Source organism: Podarcis tiliguerta (assembly GCF_965153285.1).
Source record: "Podarcis tiliguerta genome assembly, chromosome: 3".
Taxonomy (NCBI): Eukaryota; Metazoa; Chordata; class Lepidosauria; order Squamata; family Lacertidae; genus Podarcis; species Podarcis tiliguerta.
This window is the reverse complement of record NC_139536.1, coordinates 26,030,876-26,053,404: the sequence shown is the minus strand read 5'-3', so window position 1 is coordinate 26,053,404 and position 22,529 is coordinate 26,030,876. Positions and strand designations below refer to the sequence as shown.

Below are 22,529 nucleotides of genomic sequence, written 5' to 3'. Positions count from 1 at the left end.
AATTAGGTGGGGGGAAAGTATTTATTTATTTACAGCATTTATACCTCCCTCTTTAGTAAAAAAAAAAAAAAAAAAAGGCTCTCAGAGCAGCTTACAAAAAAATCAATATTAAGACAGCTCCTGTCCTCAGGTTTACAATCCAAAAGGACGTGGCACATGAGGAAAAAGGAAGGAGAGGGAGGAGGAAAAGAACAAGCTCAGGCACATATGCACAGCTCTTCTAATGCAGATCAGCAACTCTTCACCAGTGTCAGTAGTAGTTCTGAGTATCTTGCCATTGATTAAAAGAGCCACCCAGTGGAGGATAGTCCATTAGGGAAAAGGGGCACTGCCCAACCAATTTCTGCTTCTTCCAGACAACCCGCAACTCCTTGCCTGCCTTCATCCTTTCTTACAAGTCCAGGCTGTGGCACTGCCTGTCAAACTCCTCCCCCAGTGTTGCTATTGTGGAACTTTGCAGGGAGGAGGTTGGGACAAAACTAGAATTAGTTGATTCTTCCTGTCATTGGCTCCACCCACTGTTTACCTCTCTGTATTCCATGCTACGAGTTCCAATAGGCACCAGCTACCGCCCATCTTCCCCAAGATCAGATCCAGGACACCAGAGCATTTCCTGCCACACCGTCTGAGTCCTGATGATGCTCAGAATTCTCGCAGGAGGGATGTTAATGGAGATGACCTCTTCCATCACCTCATTTCAGGCTGTGGTCCTGGTGGCCACAGTGCAAAATGTGTTGTTGTTGTTTTTAAAAGAAGTTTAATAATCATAATAATGGAACTACGTTGGCTGTGTAGTTCCACCCTTTTATTAACGATGATGACACTTGCTTTACAATTCTGGATACAAAGCATGTGAGAACTAGCCTTTAACAGTAGGAGTCATTCCAATCTCAAAGTCACCCCCACCCACTACCTCCTGCCCCCCCTCCATAAGGCAATAATCATAATAATACGATGCTCTAGTCAGCACCGCTACTAAGCAGTTGCAAGGAAGGATTAAATCTCTCTTCACAAGAAAAGGGCTCTTGCTTTCCGCAGCCATCGCATAGTATGAATAAAATGTGTGAATAAAAAAGAGAGAGTGTGACATTTGCGAGATCCAGAAGCTTGTGACAGCCACTCAGAGATCTAAACACATGTATTATGACAAAATCGCAAACTGCTGGCCTGGCAGTTTATTTGAGAACAGGCGGGGAAGGTGATAGCTCGTCGAAAGTCAGAGAAGGGATCAATATTGAATAAATCAAAACAAATATGTGAAAGGTTTTGAGAACGCTATGAAAAATTAAATACTGGGGAATTGGAGGCAAGTGGCGCTCAAATTACACTTGATAGCAGTACGGTTGTTGCGACAGTCGGAAGCCTGGTGGGTGGGGGCTGGTGTGCCTAGGATGAAAGCCAAGGGGGTATTTTTGGATGAGAATATTCGGCAGTCGCACAAGGAGCCTTTACAGAGGAAGAAAATTGTCATTCTGCTGTGCAGATGGAGAAACTGAGGACTCCTGAATGAAGGGCTGAGAGGAGAGTGAGTGTCACTGTTACAAGAATTAAAGGGAGTGTGTGTGTGTGTGTGTGTATGTATCTGTATCTGTATATGTATATGTATATGTATATGTGTATATATATGTCTTGAGGAAGGAATCTTGAGGCTCAAGGTCTTTGGTATTGCAGAATGCAAAGGGCATGTCAGGGTTCCTCTCTGTGGCCAAGCTCAGCGGTGGCTGATGTAAAGTTCCTTTCTCCCCCATCCCCAACTGATGGGGGGTCGGGGTGGGCACAACCGTGACATTTTTGATCCCCTTTTCCATACATCCAACTTTTTCAAGCTCCAAACCGGGACACACGTCTTCTGAGATGCACTCCCGGGTGAGTCACGTGACCTGTGCCTCACTCTCATCCTGAAAACGCCCCCCCCCCCCCGCTGGGTTGAGAGCAAGGCATGAGAGCATGTGAGATTGTGGCACCCAAAATCTCACACGGAAAAAACCAGGGTGTCCCTTTTTCCCCAGTGCACTTGGGAGGTGTGATTTTCTGCTCCTTTTAGATGTGGCATCCATTTTGTGTCCTTCTTCAATCATGGAGGAGGGTCACTAAACACTCACCATCAGAAGATCTCAGCAACTGAGGCAGATCGTAAGGAAGACAGTCCCTGTCTTCAGGCTTACAGTCTAAAACACAGGATGCAAAAGCAAACAGGGAGGAGTAGGGCAGGGAGAGGAAAAACAACCATATGCACAGACATACAAATATGCTCTTAAACAGCAAGGGAGGTGTCTGTGGCTGAACAGCTACACTGTGATGCTCTTTGGAGCCCTAGTGAACTTGATGGATGGCTGTCAATTCCAAATCGCATGCAACACAACCGACTGGAGGTGGATCAGATCCCATGCCAACATCAATGCTTCCAAACAAAAAGTGCTGTGTGAATGTACAAGTCTTCTGCTCTATTGAAGAGACCCACAACCCTGTCTGTGCATCTTGTATAAATGTTAAAATATTCCCATTAGAAATATCACATTATACAACTGCAAGTTTAGAAAATACTACCAGCAATGAAATAATTAATCTTATATTTTTTTCAAGCTTCTATCTCTAATTCCGAGTCTCCCATTTATGCATCTTTGTTATATGACAGGCCAAATGGAGGGATGCACCTTTCATGAAACAAATAGCAGCAGACCAAGCAAAATATATGACTTTTATTTACTCTTAAGTGAGCATTTAAATTTAATAAATTAGGAGCATGAATACTGATATTCCTAGGATTGTGATTTTGTGTGTCTCTCTGTTTGTATTTGCTTGATCTGTACTGATAAGTGTAAGTTTATTTTGTAGGGCTATAAATCAAAGAATATGTGGACACAAATAATGATAATGCTATGATGAAATCTGATATTTTGCCATAGTAGGCTTTATAGAAGCCCAGTTACAAGTTAAATCCAGGATTCAGTGGATTAAATTCAAATAAAATACTACAAGGTCTGCTCTGAAAAGATTTCTTACTTAATCTTATAAACAATCAAATGATATCTAAATATATTGGGGATGCGGTTCTAGCCTGAAAGTCATGGGAGGTGAAAAGTCTGCCTGGATGCAGAAATGTTAACAATAACAATAATAATAATATTTCTTTCCTCTTTTTTTAAAAAAAGCTCCCATAGATTCCCCAAACGCTAACAGAGCATCTATGCTTTGCTCATGTCTCCTCAGAAGTAAGTGTACTGATTCCATTGGGATCATCATTCCTCTTAGGTAAATAAGTATAGGTTTGCAACAGAATTTATATTAAATGTCTATTTGCTGCCTTTCCTGACAACGCCTCAGTCTGGTCCTACATGAGGTACTTCAGCAGTGGCCCTTGTAGTTTGACTGTGCTTGATAGTTTTTTAATCGTTAATTCAGAAGGGGGTCCCTTTCTGCTGTGCCTTTCTCCTTTTCCCCCTTCGTAGAATATTGTGGCCTGGTTTGTATGCGTGTTGTGGCAGGGAGGGAAACTGCTTTCCAAAGGAGTATTGCAGCATCAAAAGGTCTCTCAGCAGCAAGGGAAAAGGGCCCTCAATTATTGCATTAATTTCACACGTATTGGATTTCCTAAAAGACTCTGCTTCTAGATTCGTTAAAGATGCATATAAAAAACTGTTTTTTACACATTCCACATTGATTTAACCTCTGTGCACATGGCTTGCACGAAGTCCTGTCTCTCACACACCACCGTCACATGGATGTGTTTCTTAGCACCGGGCCTTGTGGTAGATACCAGTCACAGAGTGAGCGAAACAAGAAGCCTCTGTCTATGCTGGCTCCTTCTGTACCAAACAAACTAACAACACAAGTGGTTGTCAGATGGTGAGACACACAGTCAGAAGGGACAGAACACTCTCTTTCATTCCACATTCCTGAAGGGATTTTTTTTTGGGGGGGGGAATATGGAGCCTAAAATCAAGCCAACAGAAATAAGGTGCTGCTATATTGGAATGGTCCAGCCCCCCACTCAAATTCACAGCTTGGCTGTTGCCCGAGGCCTTATTCCAAAATTTACTTCAATGCCCAAGGATAGATCAGGCCACAGGTTACCCGATTCCAAGGTTCATAGCAGAGCTCTGAGGTAAATGGCTAGGGATAAGCTAAAACTTCATCCCAACACTTGACGCACCCCCTGAGTTTTCCTTTGGAAGAGTAGGCACAATCATTCACACGGTTGTCGTCCTGAGCCATGGGACTGGGCAAGTGGGTGGACACTCCTGAGAGTAGGTTATGTCTACTTGTAGTGGCACAGCTGTCGCCATGTCCTTGGAGATGGGGGCAGAGATGGGGGTCACAATCTGGTCTGGCCTCAGATGCCTCCATGGAGGTGAGGAGTGCTCAGGATGCAAGGGGGAAACGTGCTAAGAGGAAGGCATGTTTGGCAAACCCTCACCATGATCAGCTCCTGCCCAGAAACCTATGTCTCCACTGTGGAAGGACGTGTGGATCCAGAACTGGCATCCACAGTCACTTACGGACCCACTGTTAAAACCATGTTTATAGAAGACAATCTTACTGGGGTACGAGTGATTGCTGAAGAAGAAGAAGAAAAAGAAGAAGACTAACAGCAGCAGCAGCAGCAGCAGCAGCAGCAGCAGCAACAACAACAACAACAACAACTTATTTATACCCTGCCCATCTGGCTGGGTTTCCGCAGACACGATAAAACTTCAAACATTAAAAACTTCCTTAAACAGGGCTGCCTTCAGATGTCTTCTAAAAGTCAGATATTTCCTTGACATCTGATAGGAGGGCGTTCCACAGGATGGGTGCAACCACCAAGAAGGCCCTCTGCCTGGTTCCCTGTAACCTCACTTTTCGCAGGGAAGGAATTGCCAGAAGGCCCTCGGCGCTGAACGATGGGGGTGGAGACGCTCCTTCAGGTATACTGGGCCAAGGCCATTGCGGGCTTTAAAGGTCTAACAGGAGTCACTGGCAGAGTTAAATCAAGTGCTCTGCTGTGGCACTCAAGACCTCTGGTGATGCTGAAGCAAGACTCTCTCCCTTTACTTACTGAACTGATCTGCAACTCCCGGACTGATATGAAGATCAAAACATAACTATCTATTGTGTTTCACACTTTTCTGAGTGTTGTGAAGTTTTGGTGAACCTTTGATCTCTGGGCCAACCTCTCTATCCTCTGAAGTTTCATTTGATATGTCTTAGGCTGCATTCTCTCTACTACTTGTGTCTCTTCCTTGCACTTCACTCTCAGAGCTCACCTTGGATCTGCCCTCTGAGAACAAAGGAGCAAGCAAGGCTGCCTTTGTCGTCTCTACATTAGCTACATGAAATAGAAATTAGAAATAATAGCACTTCTGCCCATGTCGTGTACTTACTGTAATAAACAACTTATTTTCTTACTCTACAAATATCTGTTGCAACAGATAATTGTTGTTGTTTAGTCGTTTAGTCGTGTCCGAATCTTCATGACCCCATGGACCAGAGCACGCCAGGCACTCTTGTCTTCCACTGCCTCCCGCAGTTTGGTCAAACTCATGCTGGTAGCTTCGAGAACACTGTCCAACCATCTCGTCCTCTGTCGTCCCCTTCTCCTTGTGCCCTCCATCTTTCCCAACATCAGGGGCTTTTCCAGGGAGTCTTCTCTTCTCATGAGGTGGCCAAAGTATTGGAGCCTCAGCTTCAGGATCTGTCCTTCCAGTGAGCACTCAGGGCTGATTTCCTTCAGAATGGATAGATTTGACCTTCTTGCAGTCCATGGGACTCTCAACAGGTAAAGTCTAGCCAAATTCACAAGCCGCACTCTGCATACTCTGTATGCCAATAGTCCAAACGGTTGTGCCATGTAGTTTTTGGCTCAAAGATACCCACAGGCCAGTGTGTGTTTAAAAATGCATTGACTGAGGGAAAATGTGTTTAGAAATGTGCATTTTGAGGGGAAATGTGTTGAAAACAATCCCTATTTTAATATAGATTAATGCATATATTTTTTTTGGTGCAGCTTAATGTGGAAATGGACTTATGGGTGAACACGTGCAGAAGTAAGACTGTCTGAAAAATGCTGACCCGTTCCCACCATCTTTATATCTGGCACAGCAACCCTACCAGGTCAGAGGAGTGAGTGGCTGTGGCAGACAAATCTTCAATTGTAAAGGCCTGCTGGGCTTGTGCCAGCAGAGCAGAAGGTGGCAGCAGGGCTGTTTCCCTCTGTCCTTCCTTTTCTGGTTTTTTTTTTTAATTAAAAAAAAAATCTTCCCATTGGTCCCAATGGGAAAGAAAATGTGTATGCCAACTCCAGGGGTGACACACTTACACAGAGAGAAGTGGGGGGGGGGGGAGAAAAAGACATCCACTCAGATTGCCCTGATCCACAATGGCATGCCCCCAGAAAGTCTCATCTTTGCCCTCGCTGCTGTCAGACCATTGACAGCAGTAATGGGCAGCTGCAGCCAGTTATACCATTGCAACAAGCTGGCTTCCATGAATGAACGTCCTGCTCCACTCACAAATTTCTACAGTGGTACCTCGGGTTACAGATGCTTCAGGTTACAGACTCCGCTAACCCAGAAATAGTACCTCGGGTTAAGAACTTTGCTTCAGGATGAGAACAGAAATCATGTGGCAGCAGCGCGGTGGCAGCGGGAGGCCCCATCAGCTAAAGTGGTACCTCAGGTTACGAACAGTTTCAGGTTAAGAATGGACCTCCAGAATGAATTAAGTTCCTAACCCGAGGTACCTCTGCATCTCCGTCCATGAAGACGGAGATCTCCAACACCCTAAGGCTGTGTCCCAGACTGGGCTGTAATTATCCCTTTTGTATGCATTTATTTAAAACATCTACCTTCCCAAAAGATGAGCATCCCCTCAATTCCTCTGTCATTTCTAAAGACGTTAAATAACAATGGGCCCAGGACAGAATCCAAGAACGATGCCTATGTCTGCTGCCATTTGATTTAGGACAGGAGTGGTGAAACCATGGTCCTCCAGAGGTTTTGGGACCACACTTCCCATCACCCCATACAATGATGACCTGGGGTCCACCAATATTTGGAGGGCCATAGGTTGCTCGTTCCTGGTGCAGGTCAAGCCCTCAGCAGAAAAATCACATCACAGAAGCAAATCACATGGATTATTAGACACATGGATTCTGAGAAACATCATGTGAAATTTTATAGACTCTGCTAGATTGTGTCATAACACACATTATTAAATGGCCCAAAAGGCCAATAAAAGACTGATTCTAGAAGCCGCAACGACACCATGCGGGTATCCTTCTTTTGACCACTACAAAATGAACTGAAATGTGTCAAAAGAACTTCCCCAGATATATTGATAGAGATATTAAACTTAGATATCCTTAATAACGAAGACACCTTCCAATTGCCGAACACCCGGTAATCTTAATGTGTATTTTATTGCCGCCAAGGAGATATTTTTCTCAACTCTATGTACTGACCCTAAGAAGTGGAGGAATAATGGGCCAGGAACTGGTAATAGCTATTCCAAACTAAATGGCCGATGCTGTTGTGTAGGGAAATCAGTCACTGAACCCATCAGTGGGGATGACCCCCTCCTTGCCCCCCACCGCCTTCCTTATGCCTAAGAAATTGGCCATATTCAATCTTTAGGCTCTGAACCCAAATGACCTTTGAAAGACGAATTTATGGCTGTTTCATCACCTTCTAGATCACCTCCCTTTCCTAACAAATAGGAATAAGAAATATAGGGTGGAGATTGGGAAGGGGGAGTGGGGGAAGGGGGGAAAACACACACGCCTCACGACGGCACATTTCCAGCTAATGGTTAAAATGTCAGGGTAATGGCGTCCAAGTGCCGCCCTGCCCTCCAACACGAAATCGGACGCGGCTTTTACAAGGGCTGCCACGCTGTTCCACTTCAGCTAAAGACTCTGACACTTCCTCCTTCTCCCTTTTCCAAGGCTGCCATTTGGAAACGGCAGGCGTGTTCCCATCAGGAATGCCTCTGCCAGCTCCGTACTGTACTTCATTAGGCAGCTCTATTTAATGGTTTCAACAAAAGCCATCATTTTAGCCCAACTGCCTTGACTAAATTAAAATTTCTAATCTCTGTTTTAGTGTTCTGCAACTGATGTATACATAAGCAAAACTGGTCAACATCTGCTGGTGGGTTGGCCCGAAGTTCGGTAAAGATGTACTTCACATTTCTGAAGCATGTGCAAAGTAACAACGTTCCCCCAATCCTCCGGAGAGCTCTCATGATTTTACTTCGCCATTTGTTCAGACGCACTTTAGCAGCATATAAGCCATACAGTTGATTCTCCCCTTGGTTGCCGTTTTATCTGTAGTGTCATTTTGAGTAATTGGGGTATGGTAGCTGATCAACTTTCAGGTTTCTCATTGGCAGAAAGGGACTGCTATTGGCACCAAGAAAGGATGTGATGGGTCCTTTCGGTGCCTGAGCAAGAGTCCCTCTTTGCACTTGGCTACCCAAGGCCGTTAGAAAATAAGCTTAATAAAGCCTCTAAGAGGCAGGCATCTTCCCCATTTCCCAGCCAGTGGGCGTGCAGGGAAGGCAAAGAAATATTTTAAAGCAATACGAAAGATGGTAAATGTACATATTTAGCCAGTGATCTGTGAAAGTTTTTGAATTAGTTTTTAAAGCTTTGTTAAGACCAGAACGCACAGATGTTGAAAACAAGTTCAGATGTACCGACAGATGGTATTTGATTATGAAGCAGACTGTTCATATAATACAAAGATGCTGCTTCTGCCATACACAAGTAATCGCAGAGAGTGCAGTAGAAATTTTGGAAGCCGGAGCAGTTCAAGAGGTTCTTTGTGTGGCAATAACTTTAACATTTTTTCCGCCAGCAGCATTAGAAATTGGGATAATTTTCTTCTGATAAAGGCAATGCCCTCTCCCACCTCCTCCCCCTTCCCTTATTATTCCTCGTTCGGTTACACAAGCGCTTCGTCTTTAAAGGAAGTCAGCACTGCGTCAAGCATTATTCAATGGAAAGAAACCTGCTCTCTAGATCTGGATGCTTACTTCTATGTGCAGATAACTATTTATCAGTCTACACATCAGTAGTTTGCTCTATTTCTCACACATTTTCATTATTAACTGAAATCTGTTTCTTTTTTTCTCTTTAGGGGTACCAGAGTGAAGATGGAGAGAACCCTGCTACACACGGCTTGAATGTTTTTAAAGCGCATGTAAAAATGTAATGTGTGAATGTGACAAATGCACAAGCCAAGTGTCTTCACCAAGCCAAACCTGGGTTTACCCCCAAGTGATGGGAGAAAGGGCATTTTTAACAGCAGTCTGACATACATTAGAACAACAGAACTTTGCTGGGTCAGACCAAAGGTCTACCTAGTCCAGCATCCTCCAACCAGAAGGACCTTGCCTATGAGCAAGACATGCGTTCAGTAGCCCTCACCCATTCATGATTTGCAGCAACACAGAGGTACATAGGAAACTACCTTATACCGAGTCATACCCTTGGTACGCCTAGCTCAGTACTGTTGACACTGACTGCCAGTGGTTCTTCAGGGTTACAGCTGAACCCTGGAGATGCTGAGGTCTGAACCTGAGAGATTCTGCATGCAAAGCTCAGCTATGGCTCTTTCCAATTACAACTGGGAGCCTTACTTTCAACATACCTGGAGACAAATTCCATTGGAGCCAGTGGGACATACACTGAGGTGTTCAAAGCCGTAGGAGCTGGAAGGGACCTTGAGGTTCACCTAGTCTTGCAATGCAAGAATCTCAACTAAAGCATCCTTGACAGATGCCCCCCACCTCTGCTTAAAAACCTCCAAGCAAGGAGAGATCACCGCCTCCAAAGGAGTCCGTTCCACTGTCGAACAGCTCTTCCCCTCCGAAGGTTCCTCCTAATGTTGAATGGCAAACCAATAGCAACACTTGGGAGCTGATTTGCATTGGGTGGATGGGACATATTTCTGGTAACTGCTGTCCTGATTTGCTACATTACCATTACAAAATTATTATACTCATCCTTCCACCTCACCCCATCTCTAACCACGCTGGTATGAAGCGCTGAGTCTGGAGAAACTGCTGCTCTGGTCCTGACACAATTCCTGGAAGTTCTGGACCACGTTCGCATTGTCTCAAGTCCAAGGATGTGAAGTGGCAGGCAAGAGTGGCTGTAGACGAAGCACCAGTGGCTCCTGCTTGAACAACCTCTGTTCATGTAGTTCTTCTGCCATGCCGTGCTGTGAAATCAGTCCCCTTGCTATACATGCTTGTGATCATGTGGAAATTACTGGTTTGTAGCTTCACATGGGGTGGGGGGAAAGGTGTCCCGTCAGCCCTGGAAGGAGTCCTATTCCTCTATATCTTGTGCATAGGATCTGGACTCTCCTTGATTAGAGGTTTTTAAGCAGAGGTTGGATGGCCATCTGTCATGGATGCTTTAGTTCAGATTCCTGCATTGCAGGGGGTTGACCTAGATGACCCTCAGGATCCATTCCAACTCTGCGATTCTCTGAATTCCCAGCTCTTTCCAGAGCAAGCGTTTCCCAAACTTCCGAAACCTAGTGAGGGCAGACATGGGCCACCTCGATTATGAGCAAGACAAATAAACGGGCAGACCGTACACTTGTACCATTATAGAGCCATGCGCATTGAGGGGGAAACAGAGGAAGGTGTCCCAGCTTCGTGATCTGGATAGGAAACTCTCCTCCTACATGAACACATGAAGCAGCCTTAAAATAAAGGTAAAAGGACCCCTGACCATTAGGTCCAGTCGTGACCGACTCTGGGGTTGCGGCGCTCATCTCGCTCTATAGGCCGAGGGAGCTGGCGTACAGCTTCTGGGTCATGTGGCCAGCATGACTAAGCCACTCCTGGCGAACCAGAGCAGACCACGGAAACACCGTTTACCTTTCCGCCAGAGCGGTACCTATTTATCTACTTGCACTTTGATGTGCTTTCGAACTGCTAGGTTGGCAGGAGCAGGGACCGAGCAATTGGAGTTCACCCCGTCGCGGGGATTCGAACCGCCAACCTTTTGATCGGCAAGTCCTAGGCTCAGTGGTTTAACCCACAGCGCCACCCGCATCCCTATGAAGTGGCCTTTCTATTTATCTATTATTTATTTGCTGCCTCTTCCTCCAAGGGGTTCAAGGTGGCGTACATGGTTCTCCCTCACACTCCTTATTTAATCCTCACAACAACTGTATGAGGTAGGTTAGGCTGAGAGGCAGTGGCTGGTTACCCAGTGAGCTTCATGGCCGAGTGGGGATTTGAACCCTGGTCTCGCACATCCCAGTCCGATGCTCTTAATACCTACACCACACTGGCTCTTATACTGTGCCAGGCAATTGGACTATCAAAACTTAATACAGTCTGGTCCAGGGTAGTCAATGCAGCACTCTCAAGAAGGTGTGAGATCGCAAATGCCATCAGCCCCAGCCAGCATGGCCCATGGCTGGGATTTGAAGTCCAGGAGCATCTGTAAAGGTAAAGGTACCCCTGCCCGTATGGGCCAGTCGTGTCCGACTCTGGGGTTGTGCGCCCATCTCACTTAAGAGGCCGGGGGCCAGCGCTGTCCGAAGACACTTCCGGGTCACGTGGCCAGCGTGACGAAGCTGCTCTGGCGAGTCAGCACCAGCGCAGCACACAGAAACGCCGTTTACCTTCCCGCTATAAAGCGGTACCTATTTATCTACTTGCACTTAGGGGTGCTTTCGAACTGCTAGGTGGGCAGGAGCTGGGACCAGAAGACGGGAGCTCACCCCGCCGCAGGGATTTGAACCGCCGACCATACGATCAGCAAGTCCTAGGCACTGAGGTTTTACCCATAGTGCCACCCACGTCCCTGAAGGGCACCTAATTGGTCCACTCTGAGGCAATTGCTCCAGTCCCTGCCCCCATTTTTCCTGAGGCCAGTCTCTTTTATTGGAGAGCAAAGTTACGAGTGCCACAGGGCCACTGCTACCCGCTCTAAACCAGGATGCAGCTTTCCAACGCTGCCGCATTTTCATCGTCAATGTGAGATCAAACTTCCAGCCCCATCAGCTTCTGTACATGAAATGAAGGGTGGTAGTGCCATCTTGTCCTTTGTTTCAGCGAAAAGCTTGGTCTAGCCTGACTGCCAGCAACTCCCCAGGGATTCAGACAAGGGTCTTGCCAGTCCTGCTTACTAACACCGGGTCCTTTTCACAAAACGCCTGCCTTTGGGACACAAAGGACAGAAGAACGTTATGTAAGACACACTTTTATTGGTTGTATCCACAACCAGTTTGTTTGCAACAAGCACCCAAAGCAAAATATTAGGGCTTTAAAAAATTATTTTCAGCTACTGGGATATTTTGTGTCATGATGAAATTATTCTTTTTCTTTGCACATTTGGAACAAAGTTTGCGGGTGGTGGGCTCTCTGAATCATTCACCATAAGCATAAATCATCCTCTTGCGTGTCCTTGGGGGAAAATTGGAGCTAGTAATTCTCACAACATTTTTGCCATGAAGAATCAGTCACTAACAAGGTGGTTAGGGGTGTTTTCAACTGTTTGAAAAACTGTTTTTTTTTAGCCTTTTATGCTTTTATTGTACGGTTTTGTTTTGTTTTTATTGTTGAACTGCTTGTATATATTTTTGTGATATAGCGGTATGTAAATATTTTTACAAACAAACAAATAGTGAGGGGATTTTCTGCAAATTTTGATTTTGAGCTGATCTGCACAGATATTTTCAGATTTCCATCTGACTCCTTGATCATGATGAGAAGGAAGGTTGTTGTTGTTTTACCAGTTTCACTAAGAATATGAACAATTTTTGCATTACTATATATGTAGTATTACACATGTATGCATTCCAAATTTCCTAAAGTAACCAGCACATAACCAGGCAGGTACAGCAGAACATACAGTGGCATTAAAAAAACCTATGTATTAATACTATGCAATTTATGTACCATGTGTTAATACTATATAAAATTATATGTTTGCATATAATTTGCATATAATCAGGCTTTTAGATGAACAACCTGACAATGCATGGGCAACCTGAACATAAGTGAGGGTGCAATGCAAGATTAGGTTGCCATATGTCCTCTTTTTCCAGGACACGTCCTCTTTTTCATGGGTAGAGTCATCATAGCGATTCATAGTTAAAAGTAGAAGTCACCAAATGCGCCCCCTTTTTTGCTCTTCAAAATATGGCAACCCTAACTAGCAAAGCGTTTATTTTGTGTAGTTGTTTTCTATTTAGAGGATTTCCCTCCCCACAAAAGAAAAACAAATACTAACTTCAGAGGTACGTTTCCCCTCATTTCAACAGAATGAGAAGGAATTTCCTTATCATCCTGATAATCATTTGCCCTTCCAGGCTGACGCTATTTGCTTTTGTTGGAAAATCTGGGCATTTATAGTCCCATCTAGCTTGGGCCTTAGAAGTGAGGGTAAAGCAATGCCCATCCACGACCATGTATGGCAGCGAAAAGCTTTGCTCGCGTGATTCCCTCTCATCTCCCTGAAGGTACTCTTTTGACATTGAAGCCACCTAGCAGAAGCTGGGGGAGAAGTAGGAGGAACCATTAATCTCTGTGATGAGCCATTGTGACCTTCGTGCTCTTGTGATTGGAGACTCTTTTTCTGTGCTGCTTGCTTCCTAGTCTATTTCCTCCTTGCTCTGCAGGGCACAACACACACTTGGTGTGCCATGGGTGCCAAATAATTAAAAATACATATACATCATGTGATGTGCAGTAAGAAGAAAAAGGTCCTTAGCTGCTCTGCAGGATGCTGTTAGCCACACGTAACGCAGAGTCAAACCATGGCTTAGAGAGAGTGAGCAAGCCTGTGGGTACCAGAGCAGAAATTATGGCTGCTTTCCTCCCCCTGCCCATTCCTACTGCTGCCTCACTACTAAGGCTAAGCCATGGTTTGGCTTAGCACTGCATGCAAACCCAGACTTCTGGTTTGTTTCTCCCACAAGCGATGAACCAAGAAGAAACCTTGGTTTGCTGGAAGCAAGGCAAACCACGATCCTGAGTTCGGACAACATGCTATGCGAAACCATGGCTTAGCTCTGGGTAGCATGGTAGGAGGATGACCAGGGGAGGAACAACACAACCACAGTTTCCCCACTGGCTCAGTTTTGCTAAGCCATCGTGTGGCTGTGAACTGGAGTACTGAGGACCGAACTGCCCCAGGGAAAACAAACTCATCTCGGACATCTGTACAGGTTCCCAATCAAAGAAATAAAGCCAGCGTGGTGTAGTGGTTAAGAGCAGTAGTCTCGTAATCTCTGCTCCTCCACATGCAGCTGCTGGGTGACCTTGGGCCAGTCACACTTCTCTGAAGTCTCTCAGCCTCACTCACCTCATAGAGTGTTTGTTGTGGGGGAGGAAGGGAAAGGAGAATGTTAGCTGCTTTGAGACTCCAGAAGAAGAAGAAGAAGAAGAAGAAGAAGAAGAAGAAGAAGAAGAGGAGGAGTTTGGATTTGATATCCCGCCTTTCACTCCCTTTAAGGAGTCTCAAAGCGGCTAACATTCTCCTTTCCCTTCCTCCCCCACAACAAGCACTCTGTGAGGTGAGTGGGGCTGAGAGAAGTGTAACTGGCCCAAGGTCACCCACCAGGGAGTGAAAGGTGGGATATCAAATCCAAACTCTTCTTCTTCTTCTTCTTCTTCTTCTTCTTCTTCTTCTTCTTCAAGAGGTGGCTTGCAGGAGTTAGCCTGGGTGAATGACAAGATCTTCACCAGGCACCCAAAAGGTCACACACAAGCCTGTCTAGGTAGTTCCATAACTAGTTGGTGCCAATACTGAAAAGTCCCTCTCCTCCATGGTTACGTGCCTCACGTCATTTGGTCAGGATACACAGGGGCCCCAATTAAGACTTTAAAGTTCAAGTTGATGCTTGTGGGGAAAAAATGGTATTTCAGGCAACCTGGCTTTAAAAAACAAAACCAACACTTCAAATTAGGCTCAGAAATGGACCGGATCTGCTGAAGAACCTTTGAAGCCTACCTTCAGAAATAGGAAAATGTCTCTCCCAAGCATTCCTTAACCTATTCCAAGCCTTGCAGGCAACACCGTTTGCAATTCTAAATAAATCTGAGAGTGAGAGAAGGAACCCAAATATCTCAGGACTGGTAGGTTTTTTGGATTTGGGGGGACAGGTCTCCCCTCTCTTCTTCCAGACGTTTATTCGATTTATGAAAGATTCCCTTTGGTTTTATATCGTGCTGGCACAAATTGCCGATGACTAGGGCTGTTTTGTACTAAAAGGTGTTAAACACTTGTAATAAATATTTTTCCTTATTTCCCCCAGGATCTGGCTCCATCTCTGGTTGGTGAAGCATAAAAAAGAGCTGTCATGCCCAGTTTTAATAGGCAATAGGATTTCAGGCCCCGAGAGTTGTTTCATAGTCTGGCAGTGGACATAATGAAACTGGCCAGTGTTGCCACAAGATTTTCCCCATCAAGTGCTCTCCCTTGTCGCCTCCCCCAGCTGCCTGTCTGGTGTGCCTATTACAAAGGAAAACAGGGCATTTGCATTGGACTGAGCAGCCGTTCTTTATTAAGGGCTCTCTCTTTCAGCGTAAATGTTTTCCGAGGACAAGCTTGCCTCTCCCGAAATTAATAGGCAGCGCAAATGGAGCTATCCTCGAGTCGCATTTAACGGTTCGGAGCAAACCGTCTGGATACGTATCTGGGCTAAAGTCTAATCTGAAGTGTGCCGTTTGACTAGGAGTGTCCCCACTTGGTCTCCTCCCCACAGCCCTTTCAGGCACTCGTTCTGCGCATTGATGGCAACGCACGCAAGCTGTATAGCAGCCGCGCTGTCCAAATGGTAATCCGCACGGCAGATGGGAGATGGAAAATGCTTCGAGGAGTCTAAAGTGTTATGGAAAGTGCTTAAGAGCCTTCCCAGCATTTGAGATCTTCTGGTGAATTTCAACCGCCCCTCCAGCTTACGAGGAAGCTGGTTTCTGCCATGAGCAGGGCCTCCTCTGTTTCAGCCCCCACACTATGGAATTCTGTTCCAAGGGAACTTCATGCCACCTCCTCCTCCCTGGTGTCTCCCAAGATAAAAAAAGCTTACCCTGTTTATTATGGTTGCACATCAAAAACCAAAGGTGAATACGAAGTCAGTGCTGATGGGTAGTGACAGAGTTAGAATGAAGAAAGCCAGAGCCTCCTACAAGACTGAACAGGTTTGCACAGTCCAGGAAAAAAATAAAAATAAATAAAATAAAATAAAATAAAATAAAATAAAATAAAATAAAATAAAATAAAATAAAATAAAATAAAATAATAATAATAATAATAACAACAATAATTTATAAGGTCCGTATAGTTAAATAATAATAATAATAATAATAAATTTTATTTATATCCCGCCCTCCCCAGCCGAAGCCGGGCTCAGGGCGGCTAACAACAATTAAATAATCAAACAATCAAATAATCAAACATTCTAAAAACATTCCATTATAAAATTAATTAAAGTCAAATTAATGGCAACCGTTGAGCAAAATTCTGTGCAGGTTGCCAGAGGAGGGAGTCAGGCTGGGACCTGACCAAAGGCCTGGTGGAACAACTCTGTCTTGCAGGCTCTGCGGAAAGATGTCAGGTCCCGCAGGGCCCTAGTCTCTTGTGACAGAGCGTTCCACCAGATTGGAGCCGCAGCCGAGAAAGCCCTGGCTCTAGTTGAGGCCAGCCTAACCTCTCTGAGGCCTGGGACCTTCAGGATGTTTTTATTTGACGAGCGTAGGTTTCTCTGTGGGGCATACCAGGAGAGGCGGTCCCGTAGGTACGAGGGTCCTAGGCCGTATAGGGCTTTAAAGGTTAAAACCAGCACCTTAAACCTGATCCTGTACTCCACCGGGAGCCAGTGCAGCTGGTATAGCACCGGATGAATGTGATCTCGCAGTGAAGACCCTGTAAGGAGTCTCGCTGCGGCATTCTGCACCCTCTGGAGTTTCTGGGTCAGTCTCAAGGGCAGCCCCACGTAGAGCGAGTTACAATAGTCCAGTCTGGAGGTGACCGTCGCATGGATCACAGTGGCTAGGTCAGGGCGAGAGAGGTAAGGAGCCAACTGCTTAGCTTGGCGGAGATGAAAAAATGCCGCCTTTGTTATAGCTGCAATCTGCGCCTCCATGGAGAGGGAGGTGTCGAAGATTACACCCAAACTCTTAACGGACGGTGCTGGCACTAATTGCACCCCCGCTAGAGATGGGAGTTGCCCCCTCAATCCCATATCGTCCCGTCCCAGCCAGAGGACCTCTGTCTTCGAAGGATTTAACTTCAACCGGCTCCCACGTAACCATCCAGCCACAGCTTCCAAGCATCTGGTCAGTGTGTCTGGGGCCGAGTCAGGGTGGCCATCCATCAACAGATAGAGTTGGGTGTCATCAGCATACTGATGGCAGCCCAGCCCAAAACTCCGGACAAGCTGGGCGAGGGGGCGCATAAAGATGTTAAATAGCATCGGGGAGAGTATCGCACCCTGGGGCACTCCACACACCAAGGAGTGGCGGGATGACAATTCCCCCCCAAGCGCCACCCTCTGTCCCCGACCGGAGAGAAACGAGCGCAGCCATTGAAGGACTGTGCCCTGGATCCCCACGTCGGCAAGGCGGTGGTCCAGGAGTTCGTGATCGACCATGTCGAAGGCTGCTGACAGGTCTAGAAGAATCAGCAGCCCCGACCCGCCTTGATCCAGCTGCCTGCGGAGATCATCTGTTAGGGCGACCAGAGCCGTCTCGGTCCCATGACCAGCGCGGAAGCCGGACTGAAATGGATCTAGAGCTGATGTTTCATCCAGAAACCTACCAAGCTGTTCAGCAACCGCTCTCTCAATCACCTTACCCAGGAATGGAAGATTCGAAACCGGGCGGTAATTGGATAGATCTAAGGGATCTAATGATGTTTTCTTTAAGAGCGGGCGCACCACTGCCTCCTTCAGTTCCCCTGGGAATGTCCCGGTGCCAAGGGACAAATTGATGATATCCCCCAGGGGGGCCCGCACCTCGTCTGGACACGCTCTAATCAGCCAGGACGGGCACGGGTCGAGAGGACAAGTAGTGGGCTTTCCAGCTCGGAGGAGTCTGTCCACATCGGCTGGGGATATCCGGTCAAAGTGGTCCAATACTGGACCCGAGGACAGTCGAGGGGCCTCCAGTTCCTTTATTGTATCCAAATTGGCAGGGAGGTCATGGCGGAGCAACAGGACCTTCTCCGCAAAGAAGCTCGCAAATGCCTCACGGCTGTGTGTCAAATTATTATTTAAATTTGGCTGTCCTTCAAGGGATGTTAAAGACCGAATTATACTAAATAATTGCGCCGGGCGAGAGCTAGCGGATGCAATGGAGGCCGAGAAGTAGGACTTCTTAGCGGCCTTCACTGCCATCTCATAGGTTTTCATAAAAACCCTATAAGATGTTCTTGAAGCTCCGTCACGGGCACCCCGCCATACTCGCTCTAGCCGTCTGAGGTCCCGCTTCATTTTCCGGAGCTCCTCGGTAAACCAGGGAGCCCGGTTTCTGCGGGGTCGCAGAGGGCGCTTAGGTGCGATCTCATCGATGGCTGCCAGGAGCTGGGTATTCCAGCCCTCAACAAGCTCAGTCAATGAGTCGCCAGGGGGAGCAAGGTCCCGCAAGGCTTGGCGGAATCTATCAGGGTCCATCAGCCTCTGCGGGCGAGCCCAAATCGGCTCGCCACCTAAGCGGGGTGGGGGTGGAACATCAATCCTGGCTTTCAGAGCGTAGTGATCAGACCATGGCACCTTCATCGAAGGAAACATAATCACATCTATACCGGCCCCAAAGATCAAATCCAGCGTGTGGCCTGCTTGATGTGTGGGGCCCGAAACAAACTGGGAGAGCCCTAGTGTCGCCATGGAAGACACCAGGTCCAGAGCCTGTGAGGAGGGAGTGGCATCAGCATGGATGTTGAAGTCCCCCAATACCAATAGGTTAGGAAACTCCAAGGCCCAGCCGGCCACAGCCTCCAGCAGGCCTGACAGGGTGGCTGCTGGTGCGCTAGGTGGCCGGTACACCAGCCAGACAGCCAAGCTCACCTCGGAGCCCCACACTAGGCCAACACATTCAATGCCGGGGATCGATGGCGATGGTAGAGCCCTGAAAGAACAATTTTCCCGGATTAATAATGCCACCCCTCCCCCCCGGCCCACAGTCCGTGACTGGTGGAGGACGGAGAAACCCGGGGGCGCCATCTGTCGTAAGGTAACGGTATCCCCTTCGCGCACCCAGGTCTCCGTCACACAAGCCAGGTCGACCCCCTGCGAGATGAAGAAATCTCGCAGGGTGGCGGTTTTGTTGCCTATAGACCTGGCATTGCACAACACCAGTGACGGAGGTGAGTAATCCTTGTTCACCCTACCCTCGTCTCTCGGGATGGGGCGCAGATTGGAAGGGGTACGAGCATATCCGTATCTCGATCCCCTTCGCCTATAACATCTGCCCCCACCGCCATACCTCCCTCGCCCCTCCACAGTAGGAATCCCAAGCCTCATACTCTCCTCGATTTACAAAATATAAAAGCAAGCAAACAGGCAAAACAGTTACACTAAAACAAAACCAATCCCCACCCCACTCAAAAACCATCCCACCCCACCCCAAAATAACACAAAACAAAATAAAAATACATGGATAAAAACCACCGTTTATGGTGGTACAACAAAGTAAAAAACTAAAAACCCTTTTAAAATATATAAAAACATTTTAAACATTTGCTGCTGCAGCACCAGTGTCCTTACAGTTGTGGTGATGGTGAATGTGGGCCCCGCCCCCTGGCCTAGTAAAGTGGGCTTGCTGGGGGAAGAGCCCTCCCCACAAACTCATGGCGAAGCGGCAGCAGCAGTGTCCCGAGGCCTCCTTGGAGCCTTAAGTGCTGAGGTGGAGTCTGGGGCCCGCCCCCAGGCCCAAGATGGAGAATGGGCTTGCAGGGGGAGCGGTCCTCCCCAAGACTCACCGGCAAAGCGGCAGCAGCAGTGTCCCGAGGCCTCCCTGGAGCCTTAAGTGCTGAGGTGGGGTATGGGGCCCGTCCCCAGGCCCAAGATGGAGAGTGGGCTTGCAGGGGAAAGAGCCCTCCCCACAACTCACGGCGAAGCGGCAGCAGCAGTGTCCCGAGGCCTCCTGGGAGCCTTATATGCTGAGGTGGAGTCTGGGGCCCGCCCCCAGGCCCAAGATGGAGAATGGGCTTGCAGGGGGAGCGGTCCTCCCCAAGACTCACCGGCAAAGCGGCAGCAGCAGTGTCCCGAGGCCTCCCTGGAGCCTTAAGTGCTGAGGTGGGGTATGGGGCCCGTCCCCAGGCCCAAGATGGAGAGTGGGCTTGCAGGGGAAAGAGCCCTCCCCACAACTCACGGCGAAGCGGCAGCAGCCATGGTTTTCCCAGTAGTGATGTATGGAAGTGAGAGCTGGACCATAAAGAAGGCTGATCGCCAAAGAATTGATGCTTTTGAATTATGGTGCTGGAGGAAACTCTTGAGAGTCCCATGGACTGCAAGAAGATCAAACGCATCCATTCTGAAGGAAATCAGCCCTGAGTGCTCACTGGAAGGACAGATCCTGAAGCTGAGGCTCCAATACTTTGGCCACCTCATGAGAAGAGAAGACTCTCTGGAAAAGACCCTGATGTTGGGAAAGATTGAGGGCACAAGGAGAAGGGGACAACAGAGGACGAGATGGTTGGACAGTGTTCTCGAAGCTACCAGCATGAGTTTAACCAAACTGCGGGTGGCAGTGGAAGACAGGAGTGCCTGGCGTGCTCTGGTCCATGGGGTCATGAAGAGTCGGACACGACTAAACGACTAAACAACAACAACATTATTATTTATACCCCACCCATCTGGCTGGGTTTCCCCAGCCACTCTGGACGGCTCCCAACCGAAACGCAATACATCATTAAACATTAAAAACTTCCCTGAATAGGGCTGCCTTCAGATGTCTTTTAAAAGTAAACTTTCCCCTTCCCTATCGCCACTAACCCTCCTGGTTTCTGAAGCTTCTCAATGACATGTTGGGGGACTATTTTGATTCCCCAACAGGGAAAAAAAAGTGTGGTGTGTGTGTTCTGTAGAATACCTTGCCATCAGTGGTTCAGCCTTTGGCGCACCAGGGGAGAGGCTTTTTAGAAAGAAATATAAACCATGGCAATGAGCTTGTAATTTATATTTTATTTTGCACAAGCTTGCATATATACTGCACATACATTCAGTTCAGAGAAGATGGAAGGCACACAAGGCAATTGAACTACTTATCCTTTAAGTGGTACAAAGCAAAAAGGTAAAGGTCTGGAGAGTATACAAAAGCTTAAAACACACAAAATAAGATTCCCTCCCTCCCCACCCCAACCCCCCCAACCCCAAAAAACATTTTTTTCCTGATTTCTTTTCAATTTAGTAGCTGCCAAGCTAGAATTGTAATTCCCCGCCCCCCCAAATCAATTGTCTACTGCACCTTTTTTTCCCTCCATACAGACAGGGGAGTCTTCATGTTTTATCACATCATCAATTAATATTACAGTACATCCTTGGCAATACAAAATTGTACACCATCAAATAAATTAGGATAAATTAAACCAATAAATTATGCAAAGTCTTCAGAACAATAGACAACAACATCAACAAACAAACAAAAAGAAAATTCCACAGTTGAAATTGCCTCTAGCTAAAAAATAAATTTTAAAAAAAAATTCAAAAATTGACTTTATTAATTCAGTTATTGTACTAAGTTCAAATTAAAGGGTCTTTATTACAAAAAAAAAAGTTTAATAATGCTATTTACAACATATTGCTAAATAATATAAAGGCAGTGTTTTTGTCACTTTCCTAACTATATACATATGAGAAGTAGCTGGGACAAGAGAATTTTACGCCTTAACCTTTGATTCTTCCAGATAAATAAATATATTTCTCTGAGTCTTTTGTCCAGATCTATATGGCCAAATATCTTCTCACTAAACGAACGTGTGTTTGTGTGTGCGTCAAAACCTACAGCAGCATACCTCAATTTGGTGCCCTCCAAGTGTAACTGGATTACAAATCCCATCATTCCTAGCCATTGGCGGGGCTGATGGGAACTGAAGTCCATCTGTACCTGAAGGACAGCAGGCTGAAGAAAGTCTGACCTACAGTGTTATACTGTTATTAATGCCTTGTGAAAGTCCAGGCCATACATACTGGGGCTAGAATTCAAGGTTGAGTCTCATCCAGATTTGACTGTATATATCTTGTACAATTTTTAACATTTCTGATGACAGCTGAGAACATAAACTGAGGGTCTCAGATGGCAAAAGGAAAACAAGAAAAATGCCTGAAATCACCACCTTTCCTACTTCGAAACAGACCTATTCCTAAGAAGACACAAAAGTTAAACACCAGCTTTTTTTTTTAATCCCAGCTGAAAATATGAGCATTTTCAATGGTTTTTTTTTGTTTTTGTGTTTTTTTTTACAACCAACAGTTCCACAGAAAAACAAAAATTGCATTTCCTTCAACAGAACATTTAAGTGCAATACAGTAACTGCTTACTCATATAAATCAGTTACATTCTTGAAAGGGGAGCTT

The 22,529-nt window shown here is 46.4% G+C and overlaps 1 protein-coding gene across 1 annotated transcript in view; it reads left to right on the top strand.

The window, feature by feature from the left end:
• Positions 1-22,529, top strand: part of PTPN14 (protein tyrosine phosphatase non-receptor type 14) — a 518,691-nt gene that overhangs the window by 257,837 nt on the left and 238,325 nt on the right. The gene's annotated exons all lie outside the window — the stretch shown is intronic.